The 14,315-nt window shown below is 37.7% G+C and overlaps 1 protein-coding gene across 2 annotated transcripts in view; it reads right to left on the bottom strand.

Moving 5' to 3' along the window:
* Positions 1-14,315, bottom strand: part of PCCA (propionyl-CoA carboxylase subunit alpha) — a 336,620-nt gene that overhangs the window by 264,090 nt on the left and 58,215 nt on the right. The window contains exon 1 of one of the 2 annotated variants that reach the window (XM_087814253.1): positions 12,220-12,457. The exons of the other annotated variant lie outside the window; for it this stretch is intronic. The gene's annotated coding sequence lies outside the window, so the exon portion shown is untranslated. Of the gene's footprint in view, positions 1-12,219; positions 12,458-14,315 lie in introns of those variants that run through there. 2 annotated transcript variants of the gene reach the window in all.

Genomic DNA, 14,315 nt, shown 5'->3' on the forward strand with positions numbered 1-14,315 from the left:
ACCCAGAGAAAATAAATTCAATCACTGCTTTAGCAATAACACTGAGATAATCTGAGTTAACTAAAAAGTCAAGCTGTGGGATGAATTTGAGCCTCTCTCCTCTAAAGAGATTCTAGTTTTAGTATTAGAACATTTTTAAAAATACTTTAGCAAAATGTTGGTAATCAATTCAACAACACTAAAATTGCTTGAGTGAAATTGTTAAATGTATCACTCAGCTTACCTGGCATTTTCAAGAAGATGTTTATTTTTGCTTTATATTATAACAGTAATAATGCTTTAATTAAAACAGTGGGTACAAATTTTCAAATTTTTCTTTTAGATGTAACTTTTAAGAGGATGAGGTAAGAAGCTTCAAATTTAAATTGGTATATATTGCTAAAATTCTTCTCATGTAAACCAAAGGAATTATTCAGTGATAAAGTTATAATTTCCTTCTTCTGTACTTCATATAAAATACTTTTATTTTATATTCTTACCATTTTGGATATTAAAAATTAGTTATTTTCATCTCTCCCCGATCCAATTAATTTTATTGTTTCATGAATATGGAAATTAATTAGCACTTTTGGATTGAAAGCTAATATTTTCCTGTTCAACTTTGAAATATACCTAACAACTATGAAATTAGATGAGCAATTTTATAAGTTGAGTAAAAAAATTTAAGATTTAATAATCTTTAAATTGGCATGAGGGGATATTGATGTGGATGCCTCATGACTCACCTTTCTGCTCACTCCTCACAGTCCATTAACATTTACTGCTAGTAGTAAATGAGAAAAGTAAGCTAGTAAACTGGTGAGAAAGGCTAGAGAGCTTTTGTTTAGTTCAAATATTAGATACTAAATTTAATTTAAAATATTTTTAAATTGGTCTGGGATAGTATCTGAATTATATATTTTTTCTATTTTCAAAATATTTATAAATTTCTTTAAAATTTACTACAAGTAGAAGTCCTCCCACACTCCTTGCTTAATTTACTGCTTTCTGGAACACATCAAGTTTTCGATAGCACCGTTGGATGGAATTAAGAGTCATATGGTTTGAATAAAGCAGGCTCTACCTACAGTTGGGATATTCTTTTTTGTTACCACATTTAATTGCTGTGCTGCAGTACAGCCTACATTATAAAGCTTATTTCAAATTCTGAATGGAATGCTAAAAAAGCAGAGATCATGATTTCCAATTAATTGCTTTGAGCAACTGAGTAATTCCTCAACCACTCAGCACTAGTTTAACCTGCCAACCTGCTACTTTCACCCTTATTTTGGTTATTAATAAGGATGCAATGAAGTGAAAGTGGCAATAAGATGCAGTAGAATGACCCAAGTAAAGAATAATTAATCTGTAAGAGGGAAACATTTTTTTTTTTAAACCTGAAGGGAGTAAAAGAACAAGGAATGCAATAATACTAACAATAAAAACAATATTTACTTACTTTTTTTAGCACTGTTTATAAGGAATTGTATTAAGGTTTACTTTATCCAAAAAATTATTTTATAAACATTTCAGCCATCAGGCTCTAGTTTTTCACAAAGTTAGAAAGCCTTCAATTTATTCTAGAATTACACTGTCAATTCTTATTCTGTATAGCATCTCACAGTTGAAAAGGTTTTCTTAATATTATTTTCTAAAAAAAAAAATTAAAAAAATAGGCTAGCCCTGGTAGTTGGTTGGGTGTCGTCCTGTACACCAAAAGGTTGACAGTTTGATTCCCAGTCAGGGCACATTCTCAGGTTGTGGGTTTGATCCCAGTAAGGGTTCTTCGGGAAACAACCAATTGATGTTTCTCTCTCTCCCTCTCTCTCAATAAAAAAAATAAATACGGCTAAAAAACAGAAGAACATAAATAATCATCTCTACTAGGCATGCCAGTAAAATTAGGATCTGAGAGATTAAATCAATCGTCCACAGTCACTAAATGGTACAGTGACAGAAACAAGACTGCGATCTAAACCAGTGTTTTTATCTGAGACTGATGCCTTCTCATGTCCATCTCACAAGCTTGTGAACAGGTTCAGGTTGCCAGTGCTTATTCAACAATCAAAGGCCATGTTCTGACTACTGGGAAGTGATCATACACCAGGTTTGCCAGGTAGTCACAGGACACACCTATTACCCCAGTATCCCATCTGACAGTATCCCCTTTTTACTCTCAGAAGCATGCTGGTTTGACAGATCTGATTTCTACACACAAGGAGTTTATCATCTAGTACAACAAACAATACATACAAACAAACAAAAAAACACATGGTAGGGAATAGTAAATGCATTAAGAGAAGTGAAAAATCAGGCACTTACTGTGAAGAGTCCAATGGGAGAATCAAGAAAGGCTTCATAGAAAAAGCAGCAGTTGAGGGAAAGACAACTAGGATTTTGAAAAGCAGCATAGGAAAACAAAATTTAAGTTCACAGGAAAACACCTCTCTCACTGGTCTGTAAAAGGTTCTGTGCTCATGAGAGAATAAGAATACACATAACAGTGTTCATCCAAAGGAGTCTCCTCTCTTCCTCTTAAGACCTACAACAACCAGATCTCAATTGTATACTTCTTCAGTATCCTAGTAACACTTAAAGTCATGCATTCACTCTACAAGTACCCACTCAGTGTCAGGCACTGTCCTAAGTCTAGGGATACAATGATGGACAAGACAGGGGTGTACCACTAAGCTCCCTTAGTTAACAAACCAACCAGGAAGACACAATACAACTGAAAAGCAACTGAAATCACAATAAAGCATGAGTACTGTGATAGAATACTCTAGGAAATTGATAATGGTATTTGGAGTAAAGCATACTCGGATGGACACTTTGTTAGTCGACTCAAGTTTATTAGAATGACACTTCCACATGTAAAGTCCCAATATTTTAATCATCAACTACATAAATAATAAAAGACAAAGGGATTCTTTCCAGATAAAAATTCCTTCCTCTTTACATCAGAGATTCTTCTCCACTGAGTTCATATTAAATACTGCTACAATTTTGACATGCCCAAATCACCTGATATTTCTGTCTTTCTCGGAAAGTCCAACCAAGGCCTTCCTGACCTTCCAGATAAATGAGACTTGATACTGCAATCTTCTCCTATCACTGAAGTCAAGCCTTGCAACTGATGAGGGGGAAAACTGACATTGTATATAATAGGCTAAGATTCACTTTTATCAACTACCAGTAACCATGAACATTAATCTCAGCAAAATATTATTCTTAAAATGTTTTACTAGCCAGCGTGACTCCCTTCAAATGTATGCTATCACCACCCTGACATAACTGTTTGACCTTCAATTCTAAATACCTTTGCTGCGTACAATAATCTTGGTTGTAGGTTCTTGCTTTTCAGCGCTTTGAATATTTCTTGCCAATCCCTTCTGGCTTGCAAAGTTTCTGTTGAGAAATCAGCTGACAGTCAAATGGGTGCTCCCCTGTAGGTAACTAACTGCTTTTCTCTTGCTGCTTTTAAGATTCTCTCTTTGTCTTTAACCTTTGGCATTTTTATTATGATGTGTCTTGATGTGGGCCTCTTTGGGTTCCTCTTACCTGGGACTCTCTGTGCTTCCTGGACTTGTAAGTCTATTTCTTTCCTCGGGTAGGGGAAGTTTTCTGTAATTATTTTTTCAAATAGATTTTCAATTTCTTGCTCTTTCTTCTTTCCGGCACCCCAATAAAACGAATGTTGGGCCTCTTGAAGTTGTCCCAGAGACTTCTTATATTGTCTTCATATTTCTGGATTCTTTGTTCTTTCTGCTCTTCTGGTTGAGTGTTTTTTGTTTCCTCATGTTCCAAATTGCTGATTTGATTCTCAGCGTCCTCTACTCTACTGTCGATTCCCTGTAAATTCTTCTTCATTTCAGTTCGTGTAGACTTCATTTCTGATTGGTACTTTATTATGTCATTGATGATCTCACTAGTTTCCTTAATAGTCTTACTAAGATCCTTGAGCATTCTTATAACCATTATTCTGAACTCTGTATCTAGTAGCTTGCTTGGCTCTATTTCATTTAGTTCCTTTTCTGGAGATTTCTCCTCTTGTTTCCTTTGCGACATGTTTCTTTGCCTCCACATTTTGGCTGTTTCCAGGTGGTTGTTTCTATGTATTAGGTAGAGCTGCTATGTCTCCTGGACTTTATAGAGTGGTTTTGTGTAATGGGTGTCCTGTAGGGTCCAGTGGCTCAGCCTCCCCAGTCACCTGAGCTGGGCCTTCTAGGTGCTTCCCTGTGTGGGCTGTGTGCTCTGACCTGTTATAGTTGAGCCATGGTTGCTGTTGGTGTCACTGGGAGGAATTGACCCCCAGGTCAATCAGCTGTGAGGACCAGCTACAACTACAGCTGAAGAGCTGTTGTGCTAGAGACACCCCTATGAAGCAGGAATTACTTCAGTGGAGCTTTGGTATTCACCAAGTATGTTCCTTAAGTGTGTCACTCATGGATGTGGTAGGGCTATAATCCAGTGTGGTCGAGTTTAACCACTAGGTCCACTGTCTCTGGGCCCTCCCGAGAGGTGCAAAGTCAGCCTGTGCCTGTGCCTTGCCCAGGGCTGCACAGCAAACCGTAGTTGGCTGCTACTTGTGCTGGGCTTGCAGGTGTCCAGGAGAGGCCAAGCTATGAACCAATGCAGGCTGCCGCTAGTGCCAGGCCTGGGGCCACTTATCAAGCCGCAGGGGGCACGCTGCTGCTTGTTTGAGAGATTTTAGGAAAGTCCTAAGCATGGGGCTCCAGAGGCCACTTGCACAGAAAAGCCCCTGGGAATGGCCTGGATGAGCTGCAGGTGGGGAGGGGCGGGGCCTCCGGGAATCACGGGGCGGGGCCAAAGGTGTGAGTCAGGTGCTGGCGATTCAAATATGGCGCCTGCCTGCCGGCTGTGTGCGGGGAGGACTCGTCCAAGGAGCGATGGCCTCTGCCAGTTCTTCTGCCTGAGAGGAAGCTGCCCCTTCACCCCTTGCCCTGATTTCAGGCAGGTTAGTTCCTCCCCATGTGTCCAGGTTCCTGTCAAGCTGCTGCCCAGTGCTGGGCTCAGAGGGAGCGCGTCTGAGTGAGTCCGTGCACAGGCCCTTTAAGAGCTGCTGGGGCTCCCGCACACTCCGCAACCCTCAGGGACAGTCCCCACTGGTTTCACAGCCCGAAGTTGTGGGACTTCTCTTCCCAGCCCTGGAGCCCTGGGCTGGGGGCCTGATGTGGGGCTGGGACCCCTCACTCCTCTGGGAAACCTCCACCACCAAGATTCCCTCCCAGGTTTAGCCCGAAGCACCGGGTGTGGGCTCGCAGCCGCATCTCCTCGATTCAGCCCCGATTCGCCCCTCCTACCGGTCTCGGTGCTTCTTCTGTCCCCTGGTTGTGGGGCTTCTGTTCAGCTAGATTTCAGGAAGTTCCGAGTGACGGTGGTTCTGGATTTTAGTTGTAATTTTGATGTTGTTGCGGGAGGCGGCGGGTGCAGCTGTTACCTACGCCACCATCTTGTCCAACTCCCTGCATCCGTGGGTTTTGCATCCACCCATTCAACCAACCTCGTATCGAAAATATTCAGAAAACAAAAAAGAAAATCCCAGCAAGCTCCAAAAGCAAAACTTGAATTTGCCATGTGCCAAGCACTACACTGAGTCCACACAAATGAAGGGATGTGTAGGTATACCCTCCTGTATACCCTGCTACAGTCTATACGCAAATATAGGTTATATGTAAGCACTACACCAGTTTACATAAGGAATTTGAGCATCCTTGGATTTTGGCATCTGCATGGGGGAGTGGGTCCTGGAACCAACCCCCACGGATGTTGAGGGACAACTGTACAGCAGCCCAGTATCCTCTAGTAACAGAAATTCCAGCGAAGGAAGCAAAGAGTGTTGGAAGACAGGCAGAAATGAAGTTATTATGAACACCACCTTGAGGAATACAGGCTCTACAGACAATAGTAAGCCACTGAAAAATCCTGAAACACTTCAGAAAGCTCAGTCTGGCAACAGTAGTGAGATGGCTCCAAGGAGGAAAGACTGAGAAGGAGATCAGCAGGCCAGGAAAAAAGGAGTGAGGAAGTAATATAACAGCAGTAGGAATTTAGCAGAGAGAAAAGTGGAGAGAAAAACTGCAACAATACTAATAGTAGACCTGGCAATGGATTTAGGAAGAATGACTAAAGTGCAAGGGAGGAGTGTAGTCAAAGATGATGGTAAGGTTTGCAGATCAGCAAACTTCATCAAAACGGAACCAAAAATAGGTCTGATTACAAGGGTAAGTTTTATTTTGCCCATAAGTAACTTGTTAGCAGGACAACAGAGTGAGACTTCTACGGGAGACATTCTTACATCAACCTGAAAATGTCTTCAGCAAAACAGACACCAAACCAATAATATATACAATTTCTGGTGATAAACTACACTGTACTTGTAACCTTAAAAAACTTTTATCACACTTACCTTACCTCTATAATCCCAACTTCCATGTACTGTGAAGTACTTCTGACACTTTTTAAATAATTTACTCATGTTATTATTACCTTAAATATACATGTCAAAAAAAAAAAAGGTGTTTCAAGTACTACTGCTCATGCTATAAATTTGTGGTTTAGAATGTATTTCAGTTTTAAAAGTTCAATTTTGACACTGCAGTTACCCTCCTTGACTAAAGACTTCAACTCTGAATTAATAATGCCATTTAATTACAAGTAAACTTCAAAGGCTTTTTGAATTTTTGGCTTCAATATCCACACCAGAATTTGAATAGAGAGAATATTAGAAGTCAGCAGAACATATAAACAGACATCAAAGATGAAACCATGATCTGGGATGACATGCCAAGGCATTTTTCACAGTGAACCCTCCATGCCAATCAGTAAACAGGGCTCTAATGATATAATATTAATCGGCCACGAACAATTTTCAACTATCGTAAGGGGAGGCTAGACTCTAGTGAAGACCTACTAAGAAATAAAGGCCAACACCTCATGAAATGCAACTAATTTGAAATACATTCTTCTATCTTCTTTAGGTTACCTATAAGAAAGCCCTAGAGAGAGTCAGTCCTTTTTCAATACAGTTGTCCAATCTAGCAAAGAATTTTCAAATTAACATGTAAATTGATTTCAGAATTTTTGTTGGTTGTATGTGTGAGTGAGGGAAGATACAATGATCATAACCAGCATAAATAAATCATCCATGGTAGAAAAGATGGAGAGGCAAGCTATGCCCTGGAATGTGAGTGTATGGGTACACACATACATGCATACCATAGTTTATTTATGTGGTGTTATCAACGCCTGCTAGCCAGACAGAAAGTTAAAGAAGTGTACCAGTAATTAACACTGGTGGGAAGATACGGTAGACAATTTTTTTTTTTTAAATCCTCACCAGAGGATATTTTTTCCATTGCTTTTCAGAAAGAATGGAAGGGAAAGAGAGAGAGAAACATGGATGTGAGAGAGATACATTAATTGGTTGCCTCCCATACACACACCGACGAGGGCCAGGGATTGAGCCTGCAACCGAGGTACAAGTCCTTGGCTGGAATTGAACCCAGGACCCTTTAGTCCGCAGGCTGACACTCTAACCACTGAGCCAAACCCTAGGGGAGACCATTTAAAGTGGCCAACTTAAACTAGAATAACATTTATTCCCTTTGTATCCACATCTATCCCCTAACAGCTCTTAGGCCTTGAAGGGTCAAAGGTTCTCATGGACTGTCTTACTAGAGTGTTTTACAAAACTGAATAATCCAGATTTAGGAAAATACATCATTGTGGGAAGAGGAATGATTCTTGGTATTAATCCCTAAAGATAAGGGTAGGTTGACTGAAAAGGAGATGATTTGTAAAGTATAAATTAGAAGATAACTTTGTTTTCACAGAGAAATGTATCTTAAAAACAGTAGGGCAAAATTAAGGAGTGAGGACTTCTATAGGTGGACCAGCATGAAACTTTAACTTCTTCTAGGGCACAGTTTCTTGTCATATTTAGTATATAATTTAAATTTTGCTACTCCTATTATCATTACTTTTAAGTACTCACCCGAGGATATGTTTTTATTGATTTTTTTTTTAGAGAGAGAAGAAAAGGGGTGGGGAGAGAGAGAGACATCAATGTGAGAGAGAAACATCAATCAGTTGCCTCCTGTAGAGGCCCTGACCAGGGACTGAACCCACAACCTAGATATGTGACCTGACTGGGAAGCGAACCCACAATCTTTTGGTGTATAAGACGACGCTTCAACTATCTGAGCCACCTGGCCAGGGCATCATAACTACTTTGATCACATAATTCTTCCATCTGATACGTGTTCTTGTTATAGTAATGAAGAGATACACATTGTGTTACTAGATGCTTAAAGTCTCCCCAAACCAGGCTCCCCAAACTGCTTAGACTAAAATCCCAGCTTCAACAGTGACCCTAATGGACCTGCCCTGAGCCTATCTCTCCAACCTGTTCCTCTAACACATGCCTCCTCATTCATTCATTCTTCCCCTGCTGCACCAGCTTCCTTCTCTCCATCCAATGTGCTACTCAGAACAGCTACACCTGCTATTTCCTCTGCCTGGAGAGGGCTCATCCTGGAGCTTCACGTGCTGGCTGCTCCTTCTCATCTTTCAGTTATTACTGTTCAAATGTCACAACCTTCTCTGCACCCCACCACCACTTACAACCCCCACCACCACACACATCCACACCCACCCCACTCAGACACACACGAACACCATGGGCCATGACCCTTCTATAGATGACTGCCTTTTGGGTCAGACTAATCCCTGATCCAATCAATTGTCAACAGAGTGACAGGATCACATGATAAAGAAAGCCTGGTAATTTCAACAACAGGAACCGCAAGCAATGAGGCAAAAGAGAAGAATCTAAGTAACAAGTCAAGTATTAGTGACCAAACTGACCTGAAAACAGAAATGATTAACAAGGCTCATCTACCACAATCTCAGTTTCCTAAAAGATCATGAGTACTTGGAGCCAAAAAAAGTAAATTATTACCCCAATAAAAATGTTAGCTGTAGGTTTTTTGTCTTCTATCCGTAAAATACAGGTACCCATTGTTTTCCTTATTCCTTAAAAACACAGCAAGCATAAACGAAATGACATAAAAGTCAGTTCGAGCCACTCTGAGAATGCAACCTTGAGATAATATTATTCGTCAGTGTTTTTATCAGGATATAAATTATACTTACTAATAACATGAGTTATTTACAAAAGCAGTAATTATTGCTTTAGGGCATTTTAAGATACAAATATTTTCAATTTACTATTATTCTGTAAAATTCAAGATAAAAAAGACCATACAAACAAAAATGTAAGTTAACAGTGAATAAAATGTGGTTAAATCTTGTGCCTAAATTATTTTTTAAATAGGCATTAAAACAGGATTCAAAGAAAGAAAAATATAGAAAATAGTAATTCTGTATCTGAAAAATAAACACCTTAGCATTTGCCCAGAAGATGCTGCCTGAACCTCCCATCTGTCTAAATTTGGGGTGTCTTAGGAAATTCTGTGTCAGCAATCAAAGCCAGTGCTGAAGCACAACTGTAATGTCCACTTTCAAAATTCTTAAAAACCCATTTGGGGTTTGTCAGTAGGAGGTAAATTAAAGCCTTATGTATTGAGAAGCAAATAATTTGAAAAATGTACTGGGGCAATGAACCCTGAAGTTATCAGGCATCAAAATGACTATAAACGTGTTAGGTCTAGTTTAGCTAGAAGATCTAAGTTTTCTATTTTTTCAAGTATTTTCCAAAAATGTATATGAACTATTAACCTTAGCCCTTGGCTTTAAGGCACTACTTTTCAACTGTATGTAAAACTATTGGGTTAATTTACTTAAGCATGTTCTCTAGTTTTTAAGTTGAAATAAAATCTCACAATATCCAAGTAACTGAACAGGACAGTTTCTGAATCAAATTAAATAACTTAATGATTTTCTGGTAGCAAAAGTACATTACTACATAAAATACTTACCAGTTATTCATAAGTGGAAAACAAAAAAGAAAACCTGAATTAAATTGAAGTCTAGTCATATTAAGAAAGTAATCTGAGAAATGTTGCTACAAGTCCTAACCACTTTTAAAACAGAATTCTACCTCTAACATACAGATCTATTCAAATCCAAAAAGGAGAAAACCCACTTTCATATTAACCATTAGAAAAAGAAAAAAAACACTCCTTCACAGTTGAAATTTTAAAGACGTACTTTCTGTTAAAAGACAATTTAATACTATCAGGAAATTTTCAGTAAGTAGAAAAGTAAAATGTAATCAGTATGATGCGAATAGTTGTTTTGGTCTTTTTTCATTCTGAGAATGTTTGAAGTCTTGTTATTTTTACATGCTCTTCTAGAAAGAACTGATTTCTTTATTCTTATGTTTTATATCTTAAAATGGTTTGGAAATGGTAAAAACAGAAAAAAATCAATTTTCTTTTTCAACAGGGGGCCCACGCAAGGCTTCCTTTGCCAAGATTCAAATAGATACTTCTCAACACATCATGAGTATGTATTAGAAAATACCATCTAAAGCTCACATTTAGAAGTTTACAATTTTTTTGCTAAAAAATTTTAACTAAGATGTTTACTAAAAAATAATACACTTGAGAAACAGAAGAATTCTACATTGCTTTATCTGACCCTACGTCTATTAGGCCAACTATCACTAAAACTAGTTAAATGCTCGTTATACAAGAGGCAATTTGCCAGTAATTGAAAAAAGCCTACAAAATTAACAAATGAATACTATCTGACACTAGAAAGCTGGCAATGGTTATAGAAGCCTTAGCCTTCTAAAACCATAATCAGAACTCCTGACGATTAATCAACTTTTTAACACTTCCCATCTGTACAAGTGCTCAAGGTAGTGCTTACTGTCACTTGACAAGTTGCTTAGCATTGCAAAATTTGATAATTCATGTCTGACTGAATTTTTACTGACTTGGAAGAAAATAAAACACCAATTAAAAGCAGATGTCATCTTTAATTCTAACTGGCTGACAAACTTCTAAATTTTTTACCAAATGCGGAGACAGAATGCATGTAGATGACAGTTTGGACAGTTAAATATTCAAAGTCACTGATATCCCCCACAAATTTGCAAGTGATTTTCCAGAACTTAATCCCACGAGGCTTTCATCTGGCAAGCATCCAAAAGGAATAGTTTCAAGCAGTCGTCTAGAAGGTAAGTTTATTATAATATTTTTGCAAAGGCTACAAATACTGATCAGAACATTACTAAACTAATATTCTCAAGATTCATATCTTTATCTTCATACACATAAAAAAAATTTCCTAAACAACATTGCTCCATATTGCTCCTCTCTTAAAACTCTAGCTAACAAAAAACTAATATACAGACGTGATAAACTATGCTTAACATGCCTTCATGTTTAGAGGATCCAAGAGCTAAATCACAACCAACTGAATTTACCATAAAATAATCTAATTTGAGTACTGACTTTTTCAGTCTTTCAATACTGTATTGTTAGTCATAAGTTCACTCACTTTTGATTATGACCATGAATTCTGAATAAAACTTCTTGAATTCAATGTTTTGATACACACAAAAATAAGTAGGTAGACAACGGAGGACCCTACAAACACACACAACTGACAATATTAATACCTAACTTTCTTGCAATAAACTCAAATCTCCAAAAATTCGAAAATACACTTAAAATGTATAATTACATCTTTAATATTCTAAAGATAGCTAGACTAGTGTTTCCTAATGCCTAAAGTAATTCAGAATAAAATCCTGAGTTCTAAAAATGCTTCTACTATATCAAGTTTTTCTACAGAAAGAAAACATCTGGATCTTCCCAAATACCTCAGTTTCAAAGACAACATTAACATGAGTCTTGTCCCTATGTCCAGCAACACTGACCACAGCCTCCACAGATTACCCTTTAATGATCTACGCAAGCTTTCAAAAGCCAGAACAAGCTGGTACCAATCAGGCAGAGGGAAAATTGAATCCCAGAAGGAATCACCACAGAGATCCCAATCACAGTAATGAGGTCCCTAGGAGCTGAAAGGCCTATCAAGCCCTTTGCTTCTGTCGACTCAGTGCATAACAATCAGACTTAGTTTAACAGTTAGAAGGGGTAAAGGAACCAGGTTGATCCTCTATTGTTCAGTTCCTAGGTCTCACAGAGTATTTGCACTTTAACAGAAAGTCTGCCATGAAAGAATTTGGGAAAGATGAAATGGAAAGGTGGTCACAAAAGGAGATTTAAAGGGACAGCCTACCTGTGGCAACTTTTGTAGGTCTCATCTTTGCATTTTCATCCAGCTTCATGCATTGCTAATCAGAGATCCACTGGAAGCTTCAGAACCATCTGAAAGGCCTGGCAGGGTACTTGGCTTTCAATTCTTCTACTCTGTTTATTCCCAATATATATTCATCAGGCTTAGAAACAACTCTTGAACAAGGGCAGCCACTCAGCAATGAAATGTAAATTACTGACATGTGCTGAAACCTGGACTTGCCACCACTAATGAGCACATTAAAGGAAAAATGCTCACTAGATGACTGCAACCTTTTTACTTAACCCTGTGTGCACGGAAAGCCACAATTCAACATCAATTAAAAAGCTAGCTGCAAACAGTACCAGAGCAGCCCTGTCACCACTTTTAATACCTCATAGACTGAAAAGCTAAGATAAACTTGAAGTTTTTACACGTCATCAACTAAAAATATTGTGCAAAACATTATTGTCAACATGATCAGCTTTGGTTAAGACTTGTGAAATTTATCTAAAAGCTGCCATTATTTCAGTTTCCAAAAAGTGAAAATAAAATCTCTGGATATAAAAATAAAAATCTACAAGGTAATAATCTATTGGTTTATTCACTAATTCAGTCAACAAATTCTAGACTTAGTGATCTAAAGCTCACCAGGAATCTGGCAAGACTCTGAAGAGTCTTGAAGCTTGTCAAGAAAAAATTATAAATCATATCAACTAATGACTTAGATCTCAAAATAAACAAAATATTTGGTTTATATGAACAAGGGCTCATTAATTGGGGCACAAAATATTAGCCTAGTCACCATAATCCAAGCTGCAATTTACAATGGAAAAATAAAAAACAAAATGTGAACAGACATCTAGTATCTATTAACTTTTAAATTTATTTTCATAATCAAAATAAATTTTAAACAAAAACTTCAAAAATGTGGCACTAAAATGAATGAATAAAGGCATTAATGTCAATTCACTATTTTAAGTTATTGTTACTTATTTTTCAAAAAAAAGTACTATAATACAAGCAAGCACTTGTAATGTTAGAATGTCTGAATATAATTTCATCTTTCTCTGATGATCTAAAAAATATACCAGATTCTTAAAACCCATAAAAAATTAATCAACAAATATTAAAATATAAAAAATATTTAAAATCAGGTTATAGTTTCTCTTTGTGGTTTCTGGCTAAATTTAATTTTTTCATATAACGGCGTGCAATTAAACTCTAGATTTTAGAACCCTCAGGGCCTGAAAATAGACTTCAATCAAAAGAACTGATTACCTACTAGTATGTGATTAAGAAAATCATTATATTTCTAATTAAGTTTTGGGGGGGTTTTTTTGTTGTTGTTTTTAAAATATATTTTTATTGATTTTAGAGAGAGGAAGGGAGAGGGAGAGAGAGAGAGAAACATCAATGATGAGAGAGTCATTGATAGCTGCCTCCTGCAAGCCCCAGACTAGGGATCGAGCCCACAACCCAGGCATGTGCCCTGACTGGGAATCGAACCTGTATCTCCTGGATCCTAGGTCGATGCTCAACCGCTGAGCCACGCCCAGCCAAGCCTGATTAAGTTTCTTAATCTATTAATAAGAGATAACACCATAGGGTACATTGAAAGAAAAAAGCACATATGACACCACTTTATATAATATTTGACAATTCCCCAAAGAGACTCATTTGCTCGCTGAGTCCTCCTCCCTCCCCTATCAGAGACCTACCCACTTAACAGTCTTCTCATTTAGAAGTACACCTGCCTGTATAAAGCCGAAGCTTTGACTTTCTTTTACCTTCAAGAAAATGTCCTTATTCGGGTAATTTCCCCCAAATGATAGAAACATTTGTCTAGTTTCTATAGGATGTATATTTCTACACTGGTTACTTTTGGCACTGCAGAGAGAACTGTTTTTTCCTTCTATCTCTTCTTATTCCTTATTTGCTATCTTTCAATATCTGTAGTTAATCATCACCATTGCTGGTTTTAATCTCTACCAAATACTGTTTCTGCTAAGACCCCACACCTCAGTCACTAAAATTATACTGGCCAAGGCATCTAAAAAGCAAGTCCTGCAACATGTGTGTTCTTGGATGCTGATATG

This window comes from Miniopterus natalensis, chromosome 2 (genome assembly GCF_054644295.1).
Source record: "Miniopterus natalensis isolate mMinNat1 chromosome 2, mMinNat1.hap1, whole genome shotgun sequence".
Classification (NCBI taxonomy): domain Eukaryota; kingdom Metazoa; phylum Chordata; class Mammalia; order Chiroptera; family Miniopteridae; genus Miniopterus; species Miniopterus natalensis.